General features: G+C 45.8%; 1 long non-coding RNA gene across 1 annotated transcript; it reads right to left on the bottom strand.

The window, feature by feature from the left end:
- Positions 1 to 10,302: 10,302 nt before the first annotated feature.
- LOC116883753 lies at positions 10,303 to 19,993 on the bottom strand. Its single transcript, XR_004385782.1, has 3 exons — positions 19,892 to 19,993; positions 16,868 to 17,010; positions 10,303 to 11,529 (listed from the first exon to the last, which is right to left on the bottom strand). It is a non-coding gene; the product is annotated as an uncharacterized LOC116883753 (long non-coding RNA).
- Positions 19,994 to 20,422: the final 429 nt, after the last annotated feature.

Genomic DNA, 20,422 nt, shown 5'->3' with positions numbered 1-20,422 from the left:
GTTTGGAATCTGAAAGGAAATGCACTGATCCTTTGGCTCTCTGTAACTTCCTTGACTATAAAGTAAAGGTAGATACTCCAAGCCACTGCTAGATCTTGTTCCCAAGGCCATATTTCCTAGCTGAACCTGTTACCCCACATCTCTCAGGATTCTCCCCAGCTAGACAGAGTCGGTGAGTCTGCTCCATCCAATAACTACCAATTATAAATGTTTGCTTAATGTTTATTAAATTGTCAATAATTGACGCCACTCTGCTGCAGCCACCAGATTGCAAAATGCTGAGACGCCAGAAGAAAAAGCTCTGAGGAGTTTAGTAATTCATTCACCTCCTCCCTCACGCCAACCTCCGCTGCAGTGTCAGATTTAATTTCTGTCTCCCTGGGCTGAGGCCAGCAAGAAAAATCCCTCTAAATTGACTATCTCCACATGCAAAATGGGATCAACATTTTTGTCTTGAGTTGAACAATCAATTCTTACCAACAAAAGTAAAACAATCGGTTTGACTCTTTTTCTCCCCCACTTAATTGTGGGGCTGAATTGAATGATCAACCAGCGACAGATTGTAAGGTAATGAAAAATAACGCAGGTACCTCATCCCGGAGTGAGGAGGCTCTTCCACGGGAGACCTGTCAGACCCTTTATTAGCCTGCTGAGGCTACAGGGTCTGTGAATACCTCAGATCAGGGGAGACGGCAGCAGGTTCATCTTGCACTCTGCTGAGTCCATTCCTGATAATTAATCTGGGTCAAGTTTCTCTATGGAGACACTTAATGGACACACATTAGCTTCCCCAAAAAATGTTTCTTCAGATAGAGGTACCAGAGCAGCACTGGCAAAATACAGTGTCACGGTCACTCAGAACAGTGTCTATTTTCCCCTGGACTTCCCCATCTCAACAACCCCTAGGGCCATCCGTTGTGTTCTCTAGGCATTGTCTTGGGCACCGAGGGTCTTAGAAACAAACTACCCGAGTGTCCACTACCTGGATAAGGGTCCGTTGGTTATTCATATCAGTCATTTTTCTTTTTGCTGTCATGAACTATCTGGCAAAAACAACTTAAAGAAGAAGGGTTTCATTTGTTTCAGAATTTAAAGGCACAGTCCATCTCAGTGTGGCGTCCAGGGCAGTAAGAGTGGCTCTTGCTATAGCAACAGATGCCTGGGATACCCGGTTGTGTCGTGTCTATATTTTGGAATCAAAGAGGGATGAATGCTAGCATCTGGCTTTGTACAATGGTGATGTCACCAGTCTGCTGACATCATCAGTAACCTCTGACTGGCTTCCTTTCTGATTCCTTTCTGATTTGTGAAGGGGTCTGGCCCACAGTCAGGGTGGATCTTCCTATTCTCAGCTAAACCTCTCTGAAAACGCCATTATGAGCACAGCCAGACTTGCTTTTACTGTGATTCTCAATGAAGTAGACAGTCAGGACCAACCATCACAGATGCCATCCCCAAACACCCTCTTCCTAGAAGAAAAGAAAGCCTTAGGAACTGTCACCATATTTATGGCTTAGAAGGGGCTGGTGAAGTGTCACAGCATGGTGTCAGTATCATACTACAATCACCAAAACCTCCAACTAATTTCCTTGTTGATGCATCTATTCACCATTCTGTTCTCTATCTTAGGATTCATGGCAACATGCATACATGTTTATATAATTAGAAAAGAAAACTATAAATGAATTGATTTAAGAAAACTAAAATGGTTAATACCAAATGTTAAGGGGAAAAAATACAAGATGAGACTGAAGTCTGAAGAGGCAGCAAGCCGTTGGTGTCAGTCAGACCCTTGTTGCTGACACACATCTGAGAGAAGCAATTTCAAAGGAAGAAAAGGCTATTTTTGATACATAGTTTCAGAGGTTCAGGGAATGAACCTGGCTATTCTCTATTCTGCTGTGTGGCTGAGGCAACATACAAACGTGGAGGCAAAGCATGTGGAGAAAGAGGAGGTTGCTTGCCTCATGGAAGCAGGGAGAGGACAAGATATAACCCCTAAGGACACACTTGCAGTGGCTGTCCAGCTTCCTCAAACTAGGTCCCACCTTTTGAAGTTTCCCAACATAGTGCCAGCATTGGAGAACCAAGATTTTTAAGACATGAGCAAGAGGTGGTGAGACAGTTCATTTTTAAATCACGACAGAGATTAAAAAAACAAAGCAAGGATAACAGCCTAGACTTTTTCTTATAGCTATGTCACAAGTCTGTTTCTAAGCTCTCAGCAGACACTCAGTTCGGTTATTAATTGAGCTCATAAAAATTAATGACTACTTACTACACACCAAGTATTTGCTAAGCCTCATGTAAGGCAACAAATAACGTTTGAATTACAGGATTCAATTACCAAACAATTACAAAAGCAAAATTCAATTAGTAAAACAAAAGTCCTTGTTTTCCAACCATTTGATTGGCAAAGGTCTAAAAAAAAAAAAAGCCGATTGATGTCTCAAACATTTTAAAGCTCCGACATAGACTGCCTTGAGCTGGTAGATGACAATGCAGAGAAATGTACTCAGTGCTTCTGGAGGCTGGGAAGACTGCGAGTATCCAACAAGCAGAAAACCCGGCCCCACTTGCCGCTACATCATCCGTGGTTCCGCATCATCCGTGGTTCCGCATCATCAGTGGACTCCATCATCCGTCCACATTGTCACGTGAAAGGCAGCATCATGCAGATGACAAGTGACTCCAGAGATTGAGAGAGAGAGAGAGAGAGAGAGAGAGAGAGAGAGAGAGAGAGAGAGAGAGAGAGAGCGCTGGAGCTTACAGATTCACATCCTTTCTCAGAAGCATCTCTGCGTTCCCAAATCAGGAACTTTCCTGACCTAACCACCACCCTGCCCGCCAGCACTTACGTATTGAGGGTTGGTCACTTGACACTTTCAAATCATAGCAAATGCTTCACTCAGGTTCACCAAGCACACTGGAGCATGTCAGAGACTTGCTGGGAGTCCTGTTTCACACCCATTCCCTTCCCATTCCTTTCAGAACCTTATTCTTTCCCTCAGTCTTCCAAGTTCTTCCTTCTCCAAAAGAAAGATGGCTCCCCTACCTCCAGTCTCTAAAGGGTAAGCTGTTCACTACTTGCGGCAGTGTGGAGGGGCTTAAACCCTTACTGTCTCTCACACAACAGATGACCACGAGCAAATCACTTTCCTTTATAAAATCAGGCTGCCACCTGCCTGGGCTTTGGCAAAAGCACTTCCATTTGTCCGTGACTCATCTCGAGAGCCTAAATGATGGGGAGGAGAGAGAAGGGAAGACGCCTTGTCCTCTTCTCTTTCCCAGTTTTATATTAGAACCAGGGTCCTGGGATAGTTCACATGCAAACGTCCTCCCTGATGGTGTGTGTAGCATTCCTCCTGGCAACACCTGATTCCCTCATTCGTCATCTGAGGCACCACATGGCTGGAGACTGCACTGAGCCCAGCGCGCACAGTGAAGGTGCAGGAATGAATCGCATCGAACGTGTAGTTTTCAGTGCCACCAAATGCCTCATTAACTCCATTTCTAATACCACATTTCAAAGAAGTGGTTGACTACACAGGTAGACGGCAAATAATACTTACTGGTATCTTATTTTAAATAGTGAAGACCTAAATGTCTGGTCTATTGAAGACATACTGAGTAGAAAGCTATGTCGTCACTGAAAATGAGACAGAATTACCAGCTGTCCTGACCGTAGCAGCAATCCGCGAGGTATCTAGTATTTTTAGAAATATCTTTCTCTCCCTCCCTCCATCCCTCTTCCTTCCTCCCTCCCATCTTCCCCTCCCTCCCCCTCCCATCTTATCTGTCTCTCTGCGTGTGCAAGCGCACATGTACCAATGTCCCAGGATGTCAGAGAGCAAATTTTAGGAGTTGGTTCTGTCCTTCTACCTAGAGTTCTGGAGACCAAACTCATGTCCCCAGGGTTAGTGGCAAGTGATAAGGATCTGATTTCATGGGATATGGTTTTTAAAAGGTTATTAGATCATGCCTACTGCACTCAAATTTTCATAAAAATAAGAAAACTAAAAAAAAAAACTTAAAAGGTATGGATGTCAAAGATAATGGTGGCTGTTTCTAGACAGTAGGAATAGAATATTTTTTTCTATTTTATTCATAATTTCCTAAATTAATTACTTTACAATTAAAATTTGCATTAGTTTTCTTAGTAAAAGCAAGGAAAAAAAAAAACAAACAAACCTTGTTCATGCCTCTAAGAAATAATAGCATTTCTCCAGCCCAGCCTCTTTGTTTGTACAGACAAAGAAATTGTGGTCCAGGGAGGCCATCGTAAGATTTTAATAAACCTTTAATGTATGTATAATTACCATCTTCAATATCTGTTTAGTGGTCTAAATGTACACAGTAAGGGGAGTGCTGAATTCTATTCATCTGCTTCACACAACTGTTGGTTTTCCTTGACCTTGGCTTTGTGTTTGGTGCAGGAAGAAGACCGGACGGGGGAGGGTGGCGGGGGAGTGTTTCTCTTTCGCATCCTGGTCTCAGCCTAGTGCCAACAACCATAGCAGTGTAGTCTTCCCCCATCAGTAACTCCACATAGACTCCAATTTCCCTCATGGCCCCTTCCATCCACCTGGAACCATCTCTGTCCCCAAGGTTGCTATGTCTGTCTGGTTGGACTTACACCACTCCCCTCTATAATGTATGTCCCAAAGGAACCAGCCCAATATGCCTCTGTCCGTGGTTCCTCCTGTAGGATGATTGGACAATGGTCCATACTCCATTTCATGTGAACACGAAATTAAAGCTGGGATTGAGTGCACATGTGAGACATTGGGAAGCTGGCTTCCCTGCCCTCCTCATGAACTAGTATGATTCTGATTCTATAAACACGCTAGCTTACATGGAGGAGAGAGACGGATGAAAGTGGCCCTCAAGCTTCCATAACTTAAACATGGAGATACAAGCAATTCCTTCTTTTTCTTTTACAGCACGGCTGAGTCGTTTATGGAGGGTGCCTTTTTCATTTTCCTCCCCTATAAAAGAGCAGATCTCCATAAAACATTTATGAGTAAACCATTCTAGATGGACTCAAGTAGCCAGCTATTACACTGGGCGCCACCACTCAGCCGTCGCCTGGGGAAAGCCCAGGGCTACAGAGACTGAGGCAGGGGTTGCTAAAGACCCATCTAAACACATTTCTGAGAAATTGACTTTGTCTCTTCGGGCTTGAGGATGGGGGCTCCTGGGTGGAGGCATTAGGAGCTGGGATAGGTTAGAACTGAATTATCACACCTAGTCCTGGGAGGAATAAAGAGGCTCAGACAGAACACCGCTCGCCGTGGATCTTGTTAGGTGCCGGTGTGCGGGAGCTCTCTGTGAGCAATATCCAAAATTGAGGGCAAAGACAAGAAAAGGCCTCTGAGTTTGTTTAGATTCCCTGAAGAATGGAGTCTATTCCTTTCCCCTGCATCCCTGAGAATGGTTTAAATAGAGACAGAGTGGAGACTTGGCCAGCTAGCTTCCTCCTTTGCCTGTATACATCTCATGCCTAGGATCGAGAAGAACAGTCCATTGCTTTCACAAATAGCCCTGTGAATCATCTCTCACCAGGATAGATGCAGCGGAGATGGGACTCCAGTGCAATGGTAGGGTCGGACGGGAAGATACCCCACTCCCATATAGCTTCGCCCCTGCCCCATATCCAAAACCATGGTCCTGAGGTTTGTTTGTTTTTTTTTTTTTTCACAAGACAGTCCACACTCAAACTTCTCCTACCAAGATGAAGCATTCCCTCCTGTATCTGCTCACTCATTCATAGGTCGTCTTGGGCATCATATGGCTGAGGATTGGCTGAGCCCATCCCCCACCCAGCCCCAGGAACACACATGTACCAGGGGAGTTGCAGGTGCTTAAGAATTGCAGCAACGTGCAGATTGTTTGGAAACTCACCGGAAGCACAGGTCAGGGGACAGACCACCACGGTTTACGAAGTGGGATGTTGGTGTCTTCATGGAGATCCAGAGATGGCCTCGTTGAGCATTAGCAACTGCTGCTTTTCATTCACGAGACAGATTCAGAATCTACAGGACCTGGCTGAGGCTCACTGAGGAACCCAGGGGGCCCCGCATGTGTCCTAAATGCCCACTCTATGCCAGGTCCTTCACACAGCGCCATTGGACTCTCTAAAAGTTCCCTGATGTTGGGTCCTGGTCTCTGACTGGCAAGAGGAAACCTAATTTCATAAAGGCTTAGTGGCCTGCTGGTGGGCATGTACTGTGTGAGCCTTAGAGCAAGGACTGAGTTGTTTACTCCGGAGGGACAAGGAGGCCGTGGGAAGCCATCTTTCTTTCAGTGGGAGGAGGAGAACTGGGAAGGCTGAGGATGGGGGAAGAGAACAGGGCTCCTGAGGAAGGGAGGGGAAGGGGAAGGGTAGAGAGCTCCACCCTAGTCAAGGAAAATGAGCTGTGGTTCCCCCTCCATCCTCTAGTGACCAGAATTGAGAGATGATGTCGAAAGGACTGGAAGTCTTTTTCAGTGATGTTTGTTGGTTCTAAAAAATCCAGCAGAGGTAGCTTTCATCTCAGGGGGCACTGAGAGGACAGAGGTGACGTTCAAGGGTGTCATATGTAGAAAGGGCTTCCTATGGCGAGGCTTCCTAGAAGCCGAAGTCTAGCACTGCTTGCCTTTAAGGATTGAAAAGTGTCAGGCCTTCTGAACTCGAGGTATCTTCATCTGCAAAGTTCACGCTTGAGAACCATACAGCTGAGCTACACACACACACACACACACACACACACACACACACACACACACACGTTTTGAGAAAGTGTGTTGGGTTGCATTAATAGTTATCCTGGCGCTGGTCACAAACTACAGGCCAAACATGCCTGCTAGTTAATTTAAAACCTACAGATCTCTCTCTGTCTGTCTCTCTCTTACCCTTCCCTCTCTGTCTCTCTCGGAGAGTCTTACATTGCAGGCCCAGGCCCACACTCAAATTGCTATGTGGCGGAGGATCAGAGGATGCGTTTAAGCCTCCGATCCATCTGCCTCTACCTCCTGAGTTCTGGGATTACAGATGTGTGCCACCACATCTGGTTTTATGTACTATCAGAGTTTGAAATCAGGACTTCAGATATGGTAGTTTAAGCCCTCTGCAGACTGAGCCATATCCCCAGCTCCCCTCCCCATGTGTGTGTGTCTGTGTGTGTGTGTGTGTGTGTGTGTCTGTCTGTGTGTGTGTGTCTGTCTGTCTGTCATCTCTGTCTCTCTTCGTGTCTCTCCATGTCTCACTCTTCATGTCTCTCTCCCTTTATCTGTTCCCTCTTTGCTTCTCTCATACCTTTCATTTACAAAAATCCTTACTGAGTGTTAGTCATCCCCACAGTTGTACTGGGGTTGTGGTCCTTCTCATACACAAGTAGAGAGTATGAGCCCAGAAGAGTAATATTGCAGGTACAACCGGACATATATTTCTTGCCTCTAAGATTATAGTAACCATCTGGTGGGGGCAGATTTTTTAAATCCAGACCTTGTGATTTATTCAACACCCCCTCTTTTTATTTCTTTTCGGTTTGGAAGAGAATGAAGAGACCTTAGTAATTTCTCTTGGCACACTCTGGCACTGAGGGGAATGAGTGCTTACATGCCAGCTCATTGGTTTTTTTTCCTATTACAATAGCGTTTCTTATTCATTTACAGTCCCTCATCACTTGCTCATAGAGATCACATGAATGTTGGAGATGCGCTGTGGTTGATGATACAGAGTCTGGCGATAGAGCCGTCTACTCTAGATGAGAATGTGCGTGCACATATGCTGTGTGCATGTGTGTGTGTGTGTGTGTGTGTGTGTGTGCGCGCGCACACACACGCACGCGCACACGTGTGTGTCTTTGTGTGCATGCAGTGTTGGAAATAGAACTGAGCTGTCTCTCTTCATGTCAGGAAAGCCGTTCTACCACGGGGCTACGTCCCCTGCCTTCAGGTGACTTCTTTGAAAGTTGGCCCCAGAAATCTAGGAAAAGTCCACAAGAAGAAAATGCTATTTGAATCACTCTACCAGAGGCCAGTGAGCCACACTAAAATTAGTCATGGCAGTAGAAGAGCAGCTCTGGGGGAGGGGGGACCAGGATGAGGGCGTAAATTAATGTTGGCCACGTGAGGAACTTGTGCTCTGCAGCCCGAGCAGCTGTGGAGTCCCGGGGGAGCTGTCTGGCGACATGTGATTTTACATATCTGACAGCTAAATCAGAGATCCAAATGCCAAATCCTGCACTCAGAAACATTACGTGGATTTGTGACCGTCCCGAGGGGACTCCGGATCCATAAAGCAATGAACGGATCACAATGAGGCGTAAATACAGCGTTTTCATCTGTGACATACAATCTTACCCTGTTATTCTCACATCGTTACGTGAAGGAAATCTATACACACGGTCTTAGATCTGCTCTCAGAAATTAAAAGGAGAAAAAAAAAGAGGTGGCTTAATTTTTTTCTCTTTTACAAAGCATCTCAACGCGTCAATAAATAGACTGGACAGTGTGATAATTGCACTGTGGTTCTTCGCCACTCAAGTGAACCAGGGAGTCACACCTGGGTCAGGAGGTAGCCACGTCAGACTGGTGTGTCAGCTAAGCCACCAGCTAGCTGTGCGACTCTAAGGGAATCATTTCTTCTTTTCCGGCCTTGTCTGGAAGATTCCACACCCTTGGACACACACTCCCACGAGTTCGTGAGACTTTTGCCTTGACCAAGGAAAACAAAACTTCCTTTGTACTTTTGCGTTGTCTACAAACTCATCATGTACTCCTATCCATCTACGGTTCAGAAGTGAGAATACGTGTGCTGCGACGTTGAGTTCTCGAACACATCCCTGCCTCAGGTTTGTGATTGAAGCCATCCTGATCAACCCACAGAGAGTGAACAGATTTAGCAGTTCATGGCTCTACAGATTGAGAAGAATTCTTGGTTGTTTTCTTATATTTCCCCCCGTTCAGGCTTGAGTGCCTAGGCTACCTAAGAACAGAGGTCTGCGCCCATTTGTGTCCGGCCCCAGCTGTGTAGACCGAGAGACCATGAGATGCTATTAATGGTCCCCTTTGCACTTTTCTCCTGGACCAGTACAGTGCGGCCCTGTCTTGCAAAAAGCTGCAATCTTTTCTATTTGCCTCACGCTAGAGAGTTTCCAAATCAATTCCAAAAGTAATTATATGCATATATCTGGGAGTCGCCACAGGTAGTGTTCTCCTTTTTGACATAGGACGAAAGAGATGCAAGTCTAATGACTTCCCCATGGCCACCCAGCTAGTATGAGACAGAAATGCCACCAAAACACTGTTCTTTCGACAAGGACTCCTTGCAGGTATAAGTCAAGTGCAAATGTGCTTCCCGGGACCCAGGGAAAAGTAAGCAGTGTGTATGTAGGCCAATGGAAAAGCAACCTCTAGCTACTTAAAAAGCAATCCCGCACTTTGGAGCCCACTGTTGGAGGGTCAATAGCATGCTTCCTAAGTACACAAGACCCCGAATTATTCAGGGAGGCCTGGCAGGGAGAGAAAAGCAGACACACCGGTCCTTTGAGCCACCAGCTGTCATGGCTGGCGACACTGCAGCTCCTAACAAGTGCACTGTGAGGGTCTTTTCTACACAGACGCAGGGAGCAGTTGATGGGACAGGAGCAGAAAGCCTTGTCCAGTGAGGTGTGAGAGAGCAAGGTTTTAATAAGGCCTTGGTTGTGCCAGGTACCTTAGCACTGGGAGGTGGCAGGTGAGACCACAGCTTGGGCTGGCCACATCAGGTCCTGCCTTGAATGGGGACTGAGAGTCAAGTCAGTGGCTCTCCTCACCATTTCTCCTTTTTGAGTAGAAGGTGCGGAAGCTTATTTTTTCCACCCTGAAGTGGTGTCACTGTGGCTACACGTGTAGCTAGTTATGATGGCACTTAGGAGGCAATAACTGAACTCAAACGGCTGTCTCTTTTCTTCTAGACGTAGCAGCTCCCTAAAGGGCACACAGACCATTGTTACCTCTCTGTTTGCACGTCTTGTCCCACTGTCTAATTCACAGGAGACACTCGGTCCCTATCCACTGCAACCAACCTAACGGCCCCTTACACAAATCTGTCTCCTTCTGCTTCCCCACTTCATACATTGGTGTTAAGGAAGTAGGACTCAGCACATCTTAAAATTCAGAGTAAGGGGTTTTTCAAGTACATTAATTATCTAAAACTTTTTTTAAAAATCACATTGTCCATGTGCAGGTCAGAGGACAACGTTTGGAACTTGTTTAATTTGCCTTAGTCAGGGTTTCTATTCCTGCACAACACCATGACCAAGAAGCAAGTTGTAGAGGAAAGGGTTTATTCAGCTCACACTTCCACATTGCTGTTCATCACCAAAGGAAGTCAGGACTGGAACTCAAGCAGGTCAGGAAGCAGGAGCTGATGCAGAGGCCTTGGAGGGATGGTTCTGAAGATGAACTTTTGGAACTTGTTTCTCTCCTGCTAGTTCCAGGGAAGGAACTCAGCTGGCCAGATTTGGGGACAACCCCGTTACCCACTGAACCATCTTGCAGGCCGCCTATGTTATCCATGAGTCATTCAGACCAGTACTGGCGTGTGTGCTAAGTAGCTGTTTCTTAGGGGCCGAAACGTTGCTTTGTGGAGGGAGGCTGGGTCCCAAAGCTCGGGGAAACTCACGAGGAAGATCCAGGAAGTTAGGAAACCAGTTAAGACTCCCAGGCTCTATGAGCCAGAGGAGAGCTTTCAGTGATGTAGCTGCCCGCACGTCACACAGGAAGCTCTGATGCAGCTTTCATGAGCTGGTGTGGGGAGCTTTTTTGTGATGCAGCTGCCTGAGTCATTCCTACCCCTGTAAGTCACTCTTCACGGTAAACTCACTAGGTCGCAGGATGGACTCAGATGGAATCCTCTCTTTGGGCTTTCTCTCTGGGGAGAACAAGCCTTTCTGTACAATTCTCAGGAAAAGAAAGGCAACAATACATAAGGAGGTCTACCAACCGACAGTAGACAGGCAAATAATCAAATAGAGATAAGCTGATGGAGTGGGGATTAGACAGGAAATTCAGACAGAGAAACCCAGATATTCTCATCTACGAAAATATAAAACAAGGGATTCCATGCTAGACACTACAGGAAAGCAACACTCTAGTTCAACATTCTAGACGCTGTTTTACCTTCTTCTGAGTAGCAAGGGTTTCCCCAGGCCGAGTGCCCAACCCCCTTGCTGCCCCGCCCCGTTGGCTCACAGTTCTATGGGGCTCCGGTCTCTGTCACACTGAGTCCACATTGAATCCACAGCTACAGCTTTTTGGCACCTCCAGGGAAAAGAGCCACTGTGCACAGCCATCCCACCTTCACCTCTAAGAAGGCTCACTAAGGCTTTCTCTACGTTTTATGTTTGGTTGGTTGCTTTTGGTAAGGGGTTCAGCTCTCTCCCCTAAGACAGCCATCGCAGGAAGCGGAGAAGGCTCTCACTTCAGCATCTTGTAAATCCAGTTACTCAGTTATCCGACCTCAGAGGAGGTGCTCCAATTAAGAAGGTCTCTGCTCATGGCCTGAACGTACAAAGACACAGAGAGCGGCGTTGAGAACAGCTCCATGGCATTGATTAGGACAAACATCTTAAAAGCAAACCAAGTAGACGAGAAAACAGACGGGCGAATTCCAAGATTGGAATATGGGATAGCAGTGAAGAGACAGATACTGCACTCACCAATAATAATATATATATATTTTTTTTAGAAAAAGACAGTGAAATAAAAACGAAATTGCAGTGAAATGCACGTGTTACAATTCTACTTATATGAAATTTTAACACCGCCAACACAACCCACCATTGTTTATTGCTTTGTTGCATTTGCAAAAAAAAAAAAAAATACTTCTGTAGAAATATGAAAAGCTGTGCAGGAGGTGGATGAACTCCAGACAAGATTGGGTCCTTTTATAGTCTTCTTTGCATTATTAGTTAGTATGTTATATACATAATTATATTATTCATCAGACATCTCTAGAACATGGACATATTAAATACATAGTAACTTCTAATGCATTATGCTTCATGTTTTTCCCTATGTATTATGGTAGGTGATTTCAACAATGCATCGAGTAAAAACAGAACTGGGTAGGAACCCCTTCCCCTCCCTCCTCAATCAGTGGGAAGTGGGTATGGTGGAGAATCATGGGAAACAGGGAGTTCCTCGTGAGGAAATTATTTCAGACAGGATTTGGTCATCTCCCTCCCACGTTCTGGAGCTCGTGCGAGGGTTTGAGTGTCACTTGACAATGTCTGTGATCCCTAGTCTGGCATGCTGATTGCTTCTAAGCTCGGAGCTGGCCGCTTGAGAGGTGGCTCTTCAGGCCCTTGCTCTCAAGCACTGCACGCCGTTCCATTCATCTGGAGTGTTTGCTATTTTCTAGCATCTATTTCCTTCCCATCACATTTCCATTCCCTGAGAACGCCTTCCCTCAACCCTGCAATTTGACGCGATGTACCAAAGCCTTAATGATACATGCACAGTAACACGGCGGTTCTCCCATTCAGGAGGCGCCTACGTAGCTAAAGGAAGCTTACAGCAGCATCTCCGACGTTTAACTATTGAACATCGCCGTAACGTCGCAAAGTGCACAGGGAACAGCACACACAAACCCACAGCTCGAAAGGCAGACTGCACAGGTCTAGCCCTCGAGCTGGGATACTGTGATACCTTTCTGCTATGTGAGCCTACACTTCCTGTGCCTCCACAGTCTAACCTGTAGCATGATAATAAACTGGTATCTTCTTCACAGAATTGTCATGGACATTATATGTGTAACAGGCATACTCCACGTTTGCTTGTAAATGGCTAATTCTGGATGTATCTATTTGAAAACCTTTCATATTTAAGTTTTTTAAAGGACAAGTTTTGCTAGGTAGCCCACCCTGGCCTTGAACTATTGACCAGTTTTCCAAATACTGGGATTATAGGCATTTTGGTCTTTGCAGGCTCTTGAGGGGAGAGAAGTCCGTGGTCTATTTTGGTCTGCTGATTAAATCTTGTAAGGTTGTCACATAGCAAGGGTTTAAGACATGTATTAAACGCTAAGCATCTATACCATGGTAGTCAAAAGTATTTGAATTTGGGGTTCTAAAGTAGTGAACTAGAATTTGTGTGTGGTGGGGTCATGTAGAGGAACCCAAGGGTTAGAAAATGAGACCCTATACAAATTCTACAAAGGAACTAGATGAATTCAGAAACCACGTAGCCCTCAGATGTGTGAAGTACTGGGCTGAGGAGGAAGAACATGGATTCTGGAACCACAGGGACCCTGCCTAGATCCCATTTTCCAACTGACTAGTTTGGTAGCCTAGGTCCCCTGATGTAGATGTACAGTGGAATATCTATCTATTCCATTGAGGTTGTTGCAAACTTTAGAAATGTGATCCCTCTCCCCTCAAATTATATTGAAATCCTACCTGGAGATCATGTCTTAGCAGATAGAGTTAGTTAAACTAAGATGCAATCCTATGGACTACTATGGCCCTTAAATCCAACACACTAGTGTCCTCATAAGAGAAGCCCTGTGACTAGAGACACAGCATCTGAAAGCCAGAGGAGTCCAGGATCCTTAGCCACTCCTACATGCGAGAAAACACAGAGGTCACCTCAGGGGAGAAAGAGAGCCTCCCCTTTTAACCTTTTGGTTTCAGAACAATGCCTTCTAGTTCTGAGAAAGATGTGCCTGTTGTTTAAGTCACATCGTTTGTGCTAACTTATCGTGCTGGGAAACTAACAAGAAGTGCCATTATGTCCCTTATTGTATGAATGTAGAAACTGAGGCCCAGAATCAATGTTGTCCTCTCATCAGCAAATGCATTAAGATTTAAACCCGACCTGGCTGTATGGTGTGCAGTCTTAACTATGAGGTGACATTCAATCATGTCTCTGGTGGTTCAATCATTCGTTTTCTTTGGAAACACACATACACACACACCATTTTTATTTCCAAATTTTACATTTTTGCAAATTTTACCACCTACCATTCCCACTGAGGTATTTAGTCCATAGTAGAAGAGGGATGTAGTCACAGGGTTGCATTAACACTCGCTTTCCTCAGCCCAGTTGTGGTTATGTCCAACTCATCCATTTCCACAAACCGTGCACCGTACTTCCCGTGGCTCCAGCCCAGTTGGGTCTCAGCAGACTGGTGACCGAGGCTCTTCGTTGGAAAGCTCAAATGGCTTAGTCCAGTGACACTAGGGACACCAGTGACTCCTCAGCCGTTCTGTGTTCCCTCTGATAATTGTCCCACCTTAATCACACCAGAAGTAACCTCCTGCACACTGAACATTTGGTAGTTATCATTCTAGGGCCCAGATGACTCAAAGGAGAGGACCAGGGATGTGGATACATGAAATCTGAATTACTCTCAGAGCCCAATTCACCCAAAAGCTGCTTCTTCCCATTGCAGTGGTTAGAGAGGATTTCGGATTTAAAAAGTCACCTTCCTTTATTCCATTCTGCCCATCCCCCACTCCCTGAGAGAGTCAGGAAAATTCGCGTTTGGAAGAGAAGTGAAGAACTGAGGTAATCCCAAACAAGATTTCCAGTCCCAAATCCCCTAGTTGTTGCTTGTTTAGTTTCACTCTCTAAAGGCACAAAGGGCAGCATCTGTTTCTTTGGTTCTCTCTGCCCGGTGACCTAAACCTTCATCAAGACTCTTCCCAGCCTGATTCCCCTTGGGAAATGAGCACCGGGATCCTTTGCCCAGGAGCTCCCGTTCATGGCTGTTTGCAAGTAGAGTGAGAAACCTATTCCCTGCCCTCGGAGGGCTCTAGGGTGTAGCAGGCTGTTTGGGCTGATAAAAGCAGCCATCCCTAGAGGGTGGAGGGGGAGGTTCCTCTCCCCCAGCAGCCATGACCTTGACTCCAGGCGGAAAGCTGAGCCCAGGCACACCTGTACACCCGACACAGGAGCTGGGCTTGGAAAAAGCTCCCGCTGACAAGCTTATCAGGGACAGACACCTGCAGAGGGCCCCCACCTGCCCCCACCACAAGCACTCGAGCAAAAACCTTGATCCCACAGGTCTGTGTACACGGTCACAGGGAGGTTACCTGGAAATTCACAAAGGGGCTGGATTATGCCAAGTTCAAACGCTATGCTTGGAAGGAAATAAAACCACCTATTCATATCACGCCTGCTTAGTGGAATTCATTGCTGGGTGCTCCCTGGTTTTATTCCGGATAAAAATCTATGCTTGTCTAAAGGATAGGGCCAAAACGATTCAGATGGAGGAAACCTACTAGGTGCCTAATGGGTTGGAGCTGAATATTTAACATCCTGTTTAATTTTCCTCAGGTCTCACGTGACAGATTTTACAGATAACACTGAACCTCAGAGAGTTTGCATCACTTGTGGAGAGTATATCTGATTAATGGCCAGGCAGGGTTTGAAAGCCCTCTCCCAGGGTTTTCGTCCACTGGTCCTGTTTCCAAGCAAGTCAACCCAGGAGACACGAGACCCGGGGTCTTAGACTTGCTTTTGTCCTTTGATATTTGGGCTCATATTCAAATGCGTTGGCTTATGGAGGGTCAGCCCTGCTACTCAGAACTTCCAAGTGGTGGGGTAGCATAGCCTGGAATGACCCAAGTCAAGGACTTCCTCCTGAACTAGTGGCAGGTGGTCCCAACGTGTTAATATGGAAGCCTGTCAGATTAGAGTTAGAACCAGTGGGTGGTCCTCACCTGGGGCAATGTCTGGAGATGGTTTTCAGCATCTAGTGGGTAGAAGTCAGGATGCTGCTTAGTGTCTTACCGGAAAGCTCCCTGTGAGAAACAGTTTTCTGGCACAGATTATCCGTAGTGCTCAGAATGAGATGGCCTGCGATGAACTATCATCTCAGCAAATTCGTGAAATCCGTGCTATATAGAGGTCAACAAATGCATTACCACACAGCAAGCCTTCCTACCTGAGGACTGAGCTGCAGCTCTTGGCAAGTCATGCTGGCGCCCTCCCTGGGGAAGCATTGGGAACTGGGTATCTCCCTCTGAGCATCAAGAGCACGCCAGATGCGGCCCCCTGGCCGGCTGTGCCCACTAGCACTAGGGCTCTCATTCCTTAGGAATCAATACACGCATTGAAGACGGTTTGTTTTTGTTTTTCAAATAGAGGAGGCAAGATGTGTGGCTAGCAGTGGGTGGCATGGGCTGATCTCTGGGAAAATGTTTGTGGAGTCTATACTCCAAGCCTCTGGTGGGAAGGCCTCTGAAGCAGCCTTGACACAGGCACAGATATGGGAGGCGGACAGCTTTGGGCATTTACTTTTTGCTTTTGAGTTAACTTTACTATCTAGTTCTAGTTTTATTAAGTGGTTTGATTTATTAGACTTCTCCCCAAGCCCCATTTTCTGGGTAAATACTTTAAATTTACAATAGTCATTACTCTGAAATTACCTTGAGTCCAACAAAAGAGAATCCAAAGCTCTGCAAAAATAGCTACAGTTGACAATAAGAAGGGAAAGTGAATACTGTTACGTTATGGAAGGAATTAGAGTTCTTAGGAATTCCACATCCCTGAGCTAGGTGTGTTAGTGCGTGCATGAAATCCCGTTACTTGGGAGGTTGCAGGAGGAGGATTACACGATGGAAATAGGCCAACCTGGGACACACGGTAAGACTTCATCTCTAAACTAAACAAGCAACCACACTCCAGACTCACCTTGAGAAAACACAAACACCAAGACAGGACTGGACGTGGAGTGTGGCTTCCAAAGGCTTCTAGAACAAATAACCATGTGAACCACAGCTCAGTTTCCTTTCCAAGTTGCTGCTTCTTAATGCTGAAAAATAAAATTATTCCTTTCCTTCCCCCTCCCTCCCTCTCTCTGTCCCTCCTTCTCTCCCCCCCTTCACAGTACCTGTCAGAAGGAGAAGATGAGGATAAACTGGCTGCTAGGGATTGAGTGTGTTCCCCTAAGTAGGTTTGGTTCTCAGTGTGATGATCAAGAGATGGTGAACCAGAGAGTCCCAGTAGAAGGCAGTTTGGTGACAGGGTGCTGTCCTTGGAAGAGAACAGGAATGGTCTTACAGATGAGTGAGCTCTTCTGAGAGCAGGTTTTTATAAAGCAGTAGTCTTTGTACTTGGATCCTCTGAACACAGCCGGGTCTTCTGCATCTTTGACATATTGTTCCCTCACCAGGATGTTGGCACCATGATCATGAGCCAAACAGACCTCTTCCCACGATAAAGTACCCACTCTCCAGTGTTTTGTTATAGCAATACAAAACAGGTTAAAACACTGGTCCTAGAGACTTCTGTGGGACACAGATTATTCATAAAGAACTCTAAATGCTTCTTGGTGAGCTCTATTTACACTCCCATTCATTAGCACCTAGGTACTTTCTCCCTATAGTTCAATTGGCATTACAGTTTGGGGATAGCCTCTCTAAGACACCCAGAGCTTAAGATAGACTTTGCTGAGATACATCTTGAAGACTGGAAAAATAATTAGATTGTCTGAGTGACTCAGTAAGAGGGTATTATATAGGTCACAACTTTGACCTTGAATATGTCTTGGGAGATGGGTGGGTGTGGGGGATGATGTGTCATGAGTTGTGCAACCCCAGTGAGTGATTTATACCATTTGAACTTTGCTTTTCTTCTATATAAAATGGATCAAATTATTCACTGTGCAACTGAGATGATGATGATGATGGTGGTGGTGGTGGTGATGAAATTGATGATGGTGGTGTTGGCAATGATAATGATAGTGTTGATGGTGATGATAATGATGGTGATGACAACTATGGTAATGGCTCATACTACTAGGAATCAGATACAGCATAGCCACTTGGACAATGAATGAATGGGTTTGTACTAACAAGTTTTTCTCCCCTCCAAACTACCAAATGCCCCATCTCTTGAAGACTTCCTGAGTCAGCTGAAGGCACAGGTAAGTGGCCACTCATGATTCTCCACAAAGCCTCCTGACATTACTTGGGACTCTCTGAGATCAACGGCCAATTCTTATGAAACCTAGTCATAGGTACATATGTATTTGCACAAGACGGTGAGGACGGGACTAATTTTTCTCCTCTTTTCTTGAGCATTGCCAACTCTATTGCTATTTCTGACAAGAAGAGCTACCTCCCATACTAGTTACTTGATAGATCTCTGCCCAAATTAAGTGTCCCCCAACCCCTCTGACTCCCAAGGGGATTCTTATGGCTTCCTTGTGTATATATTTTAGTCTCCCATTATATTAAATTTAGGACTTTATGCTGCCTCTGTTGTCCTCTGGTCACTTTTCTTTATTGCTTTGCTCCCTGCATTTTGCTTTTATTTTTAAGCGTTTTATTCCTTGGGGATTTTTACCATATTGGCGCTTACATCTTGGAGCTGGGCAGCAGTGACTAACTGCTATATAACTGGGCTAGTGGCCTGCTTACCAGGAAGAAATTCATGCCTGGTATTGTAACCCAAGCTAACTACCTGTGGCTGCTGAAGTCAGGGAGCCTAGGGGAGAATCTACTGCTGCCCGTTCCCCAAACCAATATAATTTCTAACTGCATTCTAAATCCTTATCCTTATACTCACAGGTAAGTGTAACTCTCGTCCCCAACCAAAGAAGCATCTCTTTGTAGCAAATGGAGACTGTTACAGAAAGTCACAACAGGTCACAATGTAGGGGACACCTGACTATGGGTGGCCAGCCTCAGTTTACATTTCTGCAGCACAACTCTTACATCTAAGGCTGAGAGAACATCTCAGAAGAGGATATGGGAATATGGTGAAAGCCAGAAGATCAGGACATCTGATACAATATAGCGTCTTTTATGTATGATGTGGAAACTGGACCCATCAACTCTCAAAGCCAAGGCTGCCCAAAACAGACCTGCACAACGACACCATTTGACATGCCAATGTTAATTTCACAGGGCCCCACTCCTAGATGGAGAACTGTAGGCCATTGATGGTTGCTGACAGAGGGGTAATCAGCCTTCTTCCAGAAGAGCCCTAATAGGTTATTCAATCCCAAGTGGTCAGCCCTCAACTAATAGACACATGAGCAACAGTAGATGGACTCAGCATGAATGAGCTCAGCAAGCTGCATTTGCATCTTCATGTGTAATTAAAGAAGAGGGAGGGGTTACATGAGAGTGGGAGTCATGTGGGAGGAGTCTCGGGAGGGGGAAGAAGTGGAAATGATGTAATATAGTACTTGTGTATAAAATTCTCAAGAGAGATAAAAAGAAGAGTGTTCTTCATGGGTAGGCATAAGTTCTCCAAGGGCAGCCATTAAGCTTCCGATTTTCTCCTTCCTTATAAGACACCCAGGCCTTGACATATATCAGATGCTCAATAAATGGTCAATGCACGCAGTGGAGTTAAATGAAATCCTATCTTTCCAATTCATCTTCCCTCTAAGCTTGCCCTTGGGAATAAGACCAGGATATAGCAAGATAACCCTCGGTGGGGACTTTCAAAGGAGGACAAACCTCCAGGTGAATGAAAAAAAAAAATAGAAGAGGGACCAGGAAGAAGAGTAAAAATTCCAAGACTGACAACTGCCCACCTGGCCCTCAGCCTCTGATTGAAAAAACAAAAAACAAAACAAAAAAAAAAAACCCAAACCATCGGATTCACTTCAATTGCTCCTGGACCCGAAATGGCTCCCTCCCCCAGGCCTGTAGGAAAATTCAATTAAAGGGTCCATCTGTGAGGCAGCCGCTGAAGAGGAAAGGCTGTGGGGAGGCCCACATTTTCATAAAAAAGAGCCCTGCTCCTGTTCCTCTTCCCCATCGCCCTCCTCCCCTTCTTCCCCATGCTGGTCCTCCCCCTCTTCCGCACCCTGTACCTCCCCTCTTCTGCAACCTCCCCCAACTCCCCACCCCTCTGCACCCTGCTCCTCCCCGGTTCACTTATTAGCTACAGCCCTTACCTCTAAACTGCAATTCTCTCCAATTAGACTGGTTCCAGCCGCAGCTTTCATCTGCTAGTTTCAAATGCATGCAGAGTAAGGACTGATACAGCCCCAGCTCCAGCACTTGCTGGGAGAGAGCAAGAGAAAAATCCACAAAGACTGGCCACAGAAGCCGGGGGACCAGCGGCCGGCCTCCTGGCCCAATTAATTCCAACATATCAGCTGGCTTCAGTTTTGTGCTGATGTGAGCTCCTTCTGCGTGCTGCCCAAATTAATGCAACCTGATACAAATTAACAATAATAAGTAATATCCACGGTCGGTGGGGATGGCATAGCCGGTCAAGTGTTTGCATGAAGGCCTGAATTTGGTCCCAGCACTCATGTAAAATGTGTGTCACATGCCATAATATCAGCTCTAGAGACAAAGACAGGAGGATTTTGGGAACTTACTGGCCAACTGGTCTAGCCAAATCCATGAGCTCCAGGTTCAGTGAGAGACTCTGTCCCAAAAAATTAGGTGGAGAGCAATAAGGGAAGAGACATGATGCA

This window comes from Rattus rattus, chromosome 14 (genome assembly GCF_011064425.1).
Source record: "Rattus rattus isolate New Zealand chromosome 14, Rrattus_CSIRO_v1, whole genome shotgun sequence".
NCBI lineage: Eukaryota > Metazoa > Chordata > Mammalia > Rodentia > Muridae > Rattus > Rattus rattus.
Note: the sequence above shows the minus strand (reverse complement) of the source record. Positions and strands in the feature narration are given on the sequence as shown.